The 9,031-nt window shown below is 44.3% G+C and overlaps 1 non-coding gene across 1 annotated transcript; it reads left to right on the top strand.

Moving 5' to 3' along the window:
* Positions 1 to 3,617: 3,617 nt before the first annotated feature.
* On the top strand, positions 3,618 to 3,688 carry trnat-cgu. Its single transcript has one exon. It is a non-coding gene; the product is annotated as a tRNA-Thr (tRNA).
* Positions 3,689 to 9,031: the final 5,343 nt, after the last annotated feature.

The following is a 9,031-nucleotide window of genomic DNA, read 5'->3' as shown; positions in this document are numbered from 1 at the left end:
GACATGGAACAGGCCAGTACCCGCCGAGCGGAGGGAGCGGGCAGGTTGGTAAGGCTTTGGTAGGTCGCTGTGGTAGGGAGGAGCAAGACCGAGGAGGGCTTTAAGAATGAGGACGGGGGTCTTAAACTTGATGCCCTGGGGGATGGGGAGACAGCGAAGCCGGGCAAGGGTGGGGGTGATGGATTCAAGGAGCCTGGTAACAGGGAAAGACTCGGAAAGCAACTTGAAAAGCGTGAGGGTGAAGTCGAGCAGCTGATACCCATTAGTGATTTAGTATAATGGGAGGCTTGCTTGCTTGTTTTTTTTTCCTGTTTACCACACAAGAAGTACATTCCGACTCTCTCAAAACTGCCCTCGGGCCTCAAGTATTGCATCTTATAATGAGGAGCAAGCTAAATATTCCATGCACAACACAACATTAACGACTCCAAGTCAGAGGTCACGCTGCGACGTAAGAGTCTTATATCAAAGGTGTACAACAAGAACGACGACGACTTACATTTATATAGCGCCCCCTTCAGGCGGGGTAGCTTCCCAGAGCGCTACCTCGTGTGAGGGGCACTTATATAATACACACTGAACTCCAGGCACCCAAAGTTCTCGTGTGTTAGGCTTAAGACCATTGTCTTACATTTAAAGATTGTGCAGAATTTGGCAAACGCTTCAATTCTATCTTAAATGAGAAGCCGATTCAGGTCAAGATCCCTGCGAGCCAAATCCCTAACAAGTAAGGTTTTCGCCCACAAAATATACAGTCAAGTCACTTGACAGTGTATTCTGAGAGGCGTTTTGAGACGTCTCGAAGGCGTGATAAGGCGCTTAATCAAATGCAAGGATCATTATTTTACACAAGGTAATCCCAGCTGGATTGGCGATGTGAAGCTTGCCAGACAAATATTTTAAACAGCAAACTATATGGTATTAGCTGGGTCTTGCCATCCTCCACCTAACACTCTCCGGAATTAGGTTAGCATGGCTCGTCCCTCTACGGAGAGAGAGAGAGCGAGAGAGGGCGTACGCATTCCATTCCAGACACAAGGAAATCGTGTCTGGCATAGACTCGTGGGACCTCTCAGTCCAGTTCGGATACACTTAAGCACAGCGATTGGTTTCTGCATGTGCCTGACCACCCCCCATTCACCCCAAAAAATATTTTTAAGAACGGTTCGGAAAACCAACTTCCTAATTGAGATGGAAGGCAGGATTTTGCAAGATTCGGCACGATTAAATAATGGCCATCGGCCTCAGAACACGAGGAAGTTCAGGGCCTCAGGAGAACAATCGCACAATAGATGAAGAGAACATTGATTGATGCATAAACGATTGTTATCGCAGAGCTTCGAATTATTGTTTCCAGGAAATTGGCCCGGGCACTTTTGACACCCTGACCCTGTCACTGTTGGGTAAAATATATTCTGTTGTTGTTACTTTATTGATAATAAGAAGCTGCCAGATATTTTCCATTTAGGTTGCGAAGTAAAGACGACCAAATGCCAATTCTAACTGGTAATTATTTTAGCTGATGGCTAACATACGAGAAAGCCTTTTAACACACAGCTTACCATGCCAACTATTTATGACTTGGCAGCCTTTGAGTTGACTTTAAGGCCTTAATAACTACATGTAGGCTCCTTTATGAACAATCAAGGCACAGACATGCAGGAGAGCGTAAACTGGAGGTTTGGTTTGGATTATATTCTTATAACTATTTGTTTTATAACATCTGCTGAGCGCAAAACTGGCTGCCGTGTTTCACCCACACAACACACAGTCAAATCACTTTGCAGTCTACCTTGTGGAGCGCTTTGAGACGTCTCGATGATGTGATAAAGCTTGACTGCATCAAATGCAAGGATTATTATTATTGTATTATTATGAGTTTGCAGGCAGTGAGAAAACAAGAAAGAGATGAATAAATTGAATAGAATAAAGGCCATGCAGACTCGATGGGCTTTCTGCGCTGTAAATTTCTACAATTCTATCATTAACTGATATGTCCTCCGCAGGCATAATGTGCATAATGTTTGGAGCTCCAGGATGTTTCTTAGTAGGTAGAGTGCACTATACCTGTTGGATCAGGGGGTGGGTAGGGGGTGGCGGGAGTTCTGCATTGCTGGAGGTGTTGTTCTTTGATGACACATCACACCAAAGTCTTGCCTACCTGTTCAAGTGAACTTTAAAGATCTCAGGGCACTATTGGTAAAGAGACAGAGTTTCTCTCAGGCACTTTTACCAATAGTGCCCTGGGATCTTCCTGGCCGACCAAACATCCCCCCAAATAAAATTGGTGACTCACTCCATCGGTAGGCTGTTTGTGGGATATCACTGTGTGCAAATTGTCTGCCACATTTGCCTACAAAAATGTACAGTCGCTGTGCTTTACAAGGTGTGTTTGTTCAGGTGGATGTTAAAGATCCCATGACACTCTTTGAAAAGAGTAGAGAGTTACTCTGGATCACCCAGATTTTAAAAAATAAATCATGGCTATTAATTATTATATATATATTCTATATACTATTATGCTATACCAAATTATTAATTATCCCCGCATTTAATAATTATTTAATGATTATTGCATTTAATAATCCTCCGGAAAAAGATTAGCCTTTCACTTCATGGCTGTTTATTATTAAATTATTATTAAATGTGGGAAATATTATAATAAGATTCATTGATCAATTGGATCTATTCTGAAACATCCCTAATTTTTCACTCCTACGTACACAACAGAAAATGTTACCCGTGTATTGATCGAAAAGGTTGCTTCCCTTCAGCTGCTAAAACTATCAATTAAACATGAGAGTAAAATGGTAGTATCGATTATTGGTGTTTGAGTGCAATTTCATCCCTGGTGTGTGGGACTGCATTACAATTAATACAATGATCAATACAGTCAAGTGTTCTACGATAGGCTCTCCGCAAACCATTTAATCTTATTAACTTTCTCTCTGTTCCTTCACATTGTAGCCCAGTATACCTAACAGAATACAATAATAATAATAATAATAATAATCCTTGTATTTGTTATGGCGCCTAGCTGCCGCATTTCGCCCACAAAATATACAGTCAATTCACTTAACAGTATATTCTCTGAAGCGCTTTGAGACGTCTCGAAGACATGATAAGGCATTGTGTCAAATGCAAGGTTTATTATCATTTATCACATCATACAGATGTTTCAAAGCCCTTCACAGAATAAACCATAAAGTGAATTGACTGTATATTTTGTAGGCAAAACGCGGCAGCTAATTGCACACAGCAGCGTCCCACAAACAGTCGTGGATTGAAGTGACAATTTACTTTTTTTTTGAAGGAATTATTACTCACGGAAAAGCGATAATGCCAATCGACTAACAACCGGGTTCCAATTTACTGTTAGGTAAACAGAGGCGTGTGGAGTCAGGAAACTTGCCCAACGTTTCGTCCTGCCAGGAATCAAACCTCTCGTTTGCGAGGTGAGTGCTCTAACCACTGAACTACAGGACTCCACAAGGATGAGATTAAATCGGCTGACAGTCGGGCTTTCAGCAATAGCTGCCCGCACCGTCTTCATTCCAAACCTCTTCCTCTGAAATTCTTCTAATTTCACCCATCTGGGAATATTGTCAATATATCAGGAGTCTGTAGTTCAGTGGTTAGAGCACTCGCCTCGTGAGCGAGAGATCTGGGTTCGATTCCCGGCAGGGCGAAACCTTGGGCAGGTTTCCTTACTCCACACACCCGATAATAATTCCTCACGAAAAAAAATAATAAATTGGTCTCTTCAATCCACGACTGGGACGTTTGTGGGCCTCTGCTGTGCGCAATTGGCTGCCGCATTTCGCCCACAAAATATAAAGTCAATTTCCTTTCCAGTATAGTATAGCTAACTTGAAGACATGGAAAACGCTATATCAAATGCAAGGATTATTATTTTTATTAAGACCGCACACAAGAGCATTTTCTTAGCAAATTTCAGTGCCCTTCACAAAGGATGCTTCTGTTCATGATGTACAGCTTTACAGTGAAACCTCAATTGACTCTTAGAGCAAGGTGGAGTCCTGTAGCTCAGTGGTTAGAGCACTCGCTTTGCAAGTGAGAGACCTGAGTTCAATTCCAGGCAGAGGGCGAAACCTTGGGCAAGTTTCCTTACTCCACAGAGAGCCTAATAATAATCCCTCCAAAACCAAAAACAATAATAATTTGTTCATTTTTAATCTACGACTGTTTGTAGGACATTGCTGTGCGCAATTGGCTGCCGTGTTCGCCCACAAATATACAGTCAATTCACTTTACAGTGTGTTCTGTGAAGCGCTTTGGGACGTCCTCCCGACGTGAAAAGCACTATATCAAATACAAGGATTATTATTATTATTATTAAGGTGATCGTTTAATAATATAGTCATATGCCTTGCATTTGATATAGCACCTCATCAGGTTATTGAGTTGTCTCGAAGCTCTTCACAGAATAGATTGCAAAGTGTATATTTTGTGGGCGAAATGCGACAGCCAATTGTGCACAACAGAGTCCCACAAACAGTCGTGGATTCAGTAACCACATTTTTTTTTGAGGGATGATTACCCACGGAAAGCCATCAACCAATCGACTAACAAATAGGTTCCAACTTACTGCTAGGTAAACAGGCGTGTGGAGTAAGGAAACTTGCATATGGTATATCGCCCCGCCTGTGAATCGAAGTCGGGTCCTCTCACTTGCGAGGCGAGTGCAGTAACCACTACGCTATGGGACTCCAATCTCAATGCACCGTCTTATTACCGTACCCCTTCAAGCCTCCAACTTTCACCTCCTCCCTCCTGCCTCTACCACCTGACTTGATAGGGAATCCCACGTCCTAACAACCCTCTGTGTGAAACAAATCTGTGGATGAGCATTGTAACCATTTCACCAGAGGTGACATAAAATCCTTCAAGATAGCGTTGAGTTTTATTATGCTGAGGAACTATCACCAGCAGAAATCCACTCTCATGTGCAATGGAAATTATATTAAATATTTACATTCCTCCCCCCTCCCCCAGATGGGTCGGTGAGTTTATCTCAGCCATTGAACCATCACATCCGTGCTAACTTTGCTGCTGTTTACAGTCACCCAAATAATTTGGAAATGAAGACAGGAACAGAGGGAGCCAACTATATTGACAATATTTAATTGGATGTGGAGGGGGTCTAACTACACGAATAAAGAGTATAAGGGGCTCTAGGCTTGCACTATCCTCCACCATTTTAAGCTGAGCCAGGCTGGCACCATTTTAAGGGTGTATACTCTGACCATAAGGCACATAACATGTGGAGTCCTGTAGCTCAGTGGTTAGAGCATTTGCCTCGCAAGCGAGAGGACCTGGGTTCGATTCCCGGTAAGGGCGAAATGTTGGGCAAACTTCCTTACTCCACACGCCTCTGTTTACCTAGCAGTAAGTTGGAACTCGTCATTAGTGGATTGGCAGATCGCTTTTCCGGGGTTAATAATTCCTTCCAAAAAAATAATAATAATTTGGTCACTCAATCCAGGACTGTTTGTGGGATGCTACTGTGTGCAATTGGCTGCTGCGTTTCGCTCACAAAATATACAGTCAATTCATTTTACAGTGTATTCTGTGAAGTGCTTTGAGACGTCTCGAAGACGTGATGAGGCGCTGTATCAAATGCAAGGATTTATATTATTATTATTGCTCTATGAAAAGAATATGGCACATTTTTCTGGAGTAATTCATATCTGCCTGGTTTAGGAGCTGGACTAACTGAGACCGTCACAGAGAATTAACTTGATTCCCTGCTTACTGTCCTCCACTCTGGGATAGTCACGAGTTGCTCTGTTGTGTAGCTAAAGTCATTGAAATAATATCGCAACAGTAGAAAAGTAAGAGTGAGATGGTGTTCACTGGGATCAGACCACAATCCCAGAGATTGTATGTGGATATTGCCTACAAAACTGCTGGTCTCACGTTGGGACATTATAAATGCTATAACAATGATCCTTCCTCTCTGTCTTCGTCTCTGTGTCTCTGTCTCTCTGTCTCTCTCCCTTTCTCTCTCTCTCTATCTCTCTGTCTCTCTCTCCCTCTCACCCACCCAGCAAGGTTAAATCATGTGAACACACAGGAAAGGACGTTATTTTAGTCTGTTTACATGTGACTTGTGTCTTGCTGACTACGTTTTGGGGACAGAAAAGAAAAAAAAATCAAATAAATCTGGAATTTCCTGTGTACATGAAGAGAGACCTAATGACTGGGCCCAGGCACACAGACAATCTGACCATTACTTTAACAAGCGTTTGTCTGTGATTTGTTGACCCCCATGTAAACATATGCGGCTATCTAGAGGAGGTTCTGTTTATCCCTCAGGATTTCCACTAGGTTTTTTTCCTCTTCTGGTTTCCCCGAGCAATCTGTCCTTCGGGGCGAGGTGGGAGGCGGGAGGGGAGGGTAGGAGTAGAGCAGGCTTTAGAGAGACCACAATTATAATCCTTGTATTTGATAAAGCGCTCGCCTCGCAAACAAGAGTACCCGGGTTTGATTCCCAGCAGGGAGAAGTGTTGAGCAAGTTTCCTTACTCCATACGCCTCTGTTTACCCAGCAGTAAGTAGGAACCCGGTTGTTCACTTTACAGTATATTCTGTGAAGCGCTTCATGTGCATCAAATGCAAAGATTATTATTATTATAGAGCCTTTTGTATTGGGAGGATGTCTCAAAGCGCTTCACATTTTTACTGTAGTCTAGTGACCGTATACTTGGTAGCAGCCAATTTGCCCGCTTGCAAAAAAAGGTTATGAAGTGAATAACTGCAGTTTTATCTGCAGATGATTTGGTAGATATTTGGGAACAAAGGGTGTTGTGGGATAACAATAATAATAACAATAATGACAATAATAATCATTGCATTTGATACAGAGCTTTATCGCCTCATTGAGATGTCTCAAATAGAATATATTATAAAGTGTAGTGACTGTGTATATGGAGAACTGGCAGGGAAACACCTGGTGAGCTAGTCCTTACAACAATCTGCTAGCTTTTGAACCCAACAAAAGCAGAACAGGGCTAATGGGGTTCCTGGTAAAGTGAGCATGAGGTCATCTCTGTCTCTGCGTCTCTCTCTCTCTCTCTCTCAGAAGTGCTCGAGTGAGATGTGGGTCAACAGCAATCGTGTCAACATCACCTCTCTCCTGCTTCCAATGAACCTCATCCACAGCACGTTTCAGTGCCTTCACATTCAAGAGCCTGTGGCAACATCGACCTCACTGGGGGAAAAAAATTCAAAGGCTGAGTATTTACAGTACATCAAATTATCGAATCGAGTTCAGCAAAGGCCTGATTTGCTTTGACAGCTGCACTTCATGTGAATCATCTGCCTCGGTTTGCTTAAGGAGTAAAAAAAACATTCCTTCGTTTCGCCCTGAGGGGAAAACCTATCGAGTGCTTGATAGATGTCGTGTTCTGAGAATGGTTCGCCCACAAAAACATACAGACACTGCACTTGTCCATTTATTGCTTGATAGTGACTTGGGAAGGAGCTAGATAAAATCTGGAGTACAGTTTATACCAATCAATATAAAATACTAGCTAATTTTTTCTCAGGCCTTTTAGTTCCCAGTTATTAAAAAAGATGTTAACAACAAGAACTTGCATTTACATAGTGCTCCTTTACATAGGAGTGGGGAGTAAGCAGGTGGGAGAGGGTAGGGAGGTGCCAGGGTGTGAAGGGGTTTGTTGACGAGTGAGAGGATCTTGAAGTCGATCCATTCTGTGATAGGCATCCAGTGGAGCCTTGGTGAGGACTGGTGTGATGGGGGAGTAAAGGTTAAACCTTCCTGGAGTGTAATCTGCTTGAGCTGGTGATCAGTCTGTGTGCAATGAAATGCCTCTGGTCCACGCCTTTATCACCTCAAGGCTGGACTATGGGAACTCTCTCCTCGCCGGCCTTCCCGGCACTCCCTCCACACTGCAGGTCATTCAGAACTCTGCAGCTCGTGTACTGTCCCGCACCAGGCTTCAGGACCACGTCACTCCCACCCTCGCTCGCCTCCACTGGCTCCCCATCCCCCAGAGGATCGAATTCAAGATCCTCATCCTCACCTACAAGGCCATTCACGGCATTGCTCCCTTCTACCTCTCCGACCTACTATCCCCCTACTTACCTGCCCGTACCCTCCGTTCCTCTGGCTCCGGTCTGCTCCACGTCCCTCGCCCCAACCGCCCTACCATCGGTGGCCGGGCCTTCAGCCTCTCAGCCCCTAGGCTCTGGAACTCTATCCCCCAGTGCCTTCGCCGCCTCCTCCCTTTCCTCCTTCAAGGCCAGTCTCAAAACCTTTCTCTTTGACCGTGCCTTCAGCTCCCCTCTCGACTCTCTACCCCCTCCTCGCTCCCTCCCTTCCCTCCCCTTACCCTGACCATTTCCCTCCTGCTCGGGTCCTGACCCAACTGTACAGCGCCTTGGGACGTCCTCCCGATGTGAAAGGCGCTCAATAAATGGAATCTTGTTGCTGTTGTTTTCGTAATAAACTTACCCGTCACTAATCTGAACCCTGAAACTTCAAACATTCATAACTTGGAAGTATGCAAGACTGTTTTCAATTTGACTTTAATTCTACTCCAGTGGGCATGGCGTTCTGACTCTCTCACACACAATCTCACACACAATCTCAACAGCAACAATAATAAAGTAAAATGTGTAAGCGGCTTTCGTGTTGGGAGGATGTCCCAGGTGCTGGACAATCGATGTTTCGGACCTGAGCTGGGTTGGGGTGGTGGGATCGCGGAGGGTGGAGGTGCAGGGTGGGTAGGAGGGTGACCGAAGGCATGGTCGAAGAGGAGGGGCTTGAGATGGGTCTTGAAGGAGGCAATGGAGGTGGGGGGAGAGGGCAGAGGGACTGCGGAATGGAATCCAGAGGGTGGGGGTAAAATTCAATCTCAGACGTTGAATTCATGCAAATGCTCGATGCTCGTGTAATTTAGATGGACTGTAACAACAACAACTGGAATTTACATAGTGCCCTCTATGCAGGGTAGCGTCTCAGAGCACTTATTGACCGTAAAGGG

Source organism: Callorhinchus milii, unplaced genomic scaffold (assembly GCF_018977255.1).
Source record: "Callorhinchus milii isolate IMCB2004 unplaced genomic scaffold, IMCB_Cmil_1.0 Scaffold23, whole genome shotgun sequence".
Classification (NCBI taxonomy): Eukaryota; Metazoa; Chordata; class Chondrichthyes; order Chimaeriformes; family Callorhinchidae; genus Callorhinchus; species Callorhinchus milii.
This window is presented reverse-complemented; position numbering and strand designations above follow the sequence as displayed.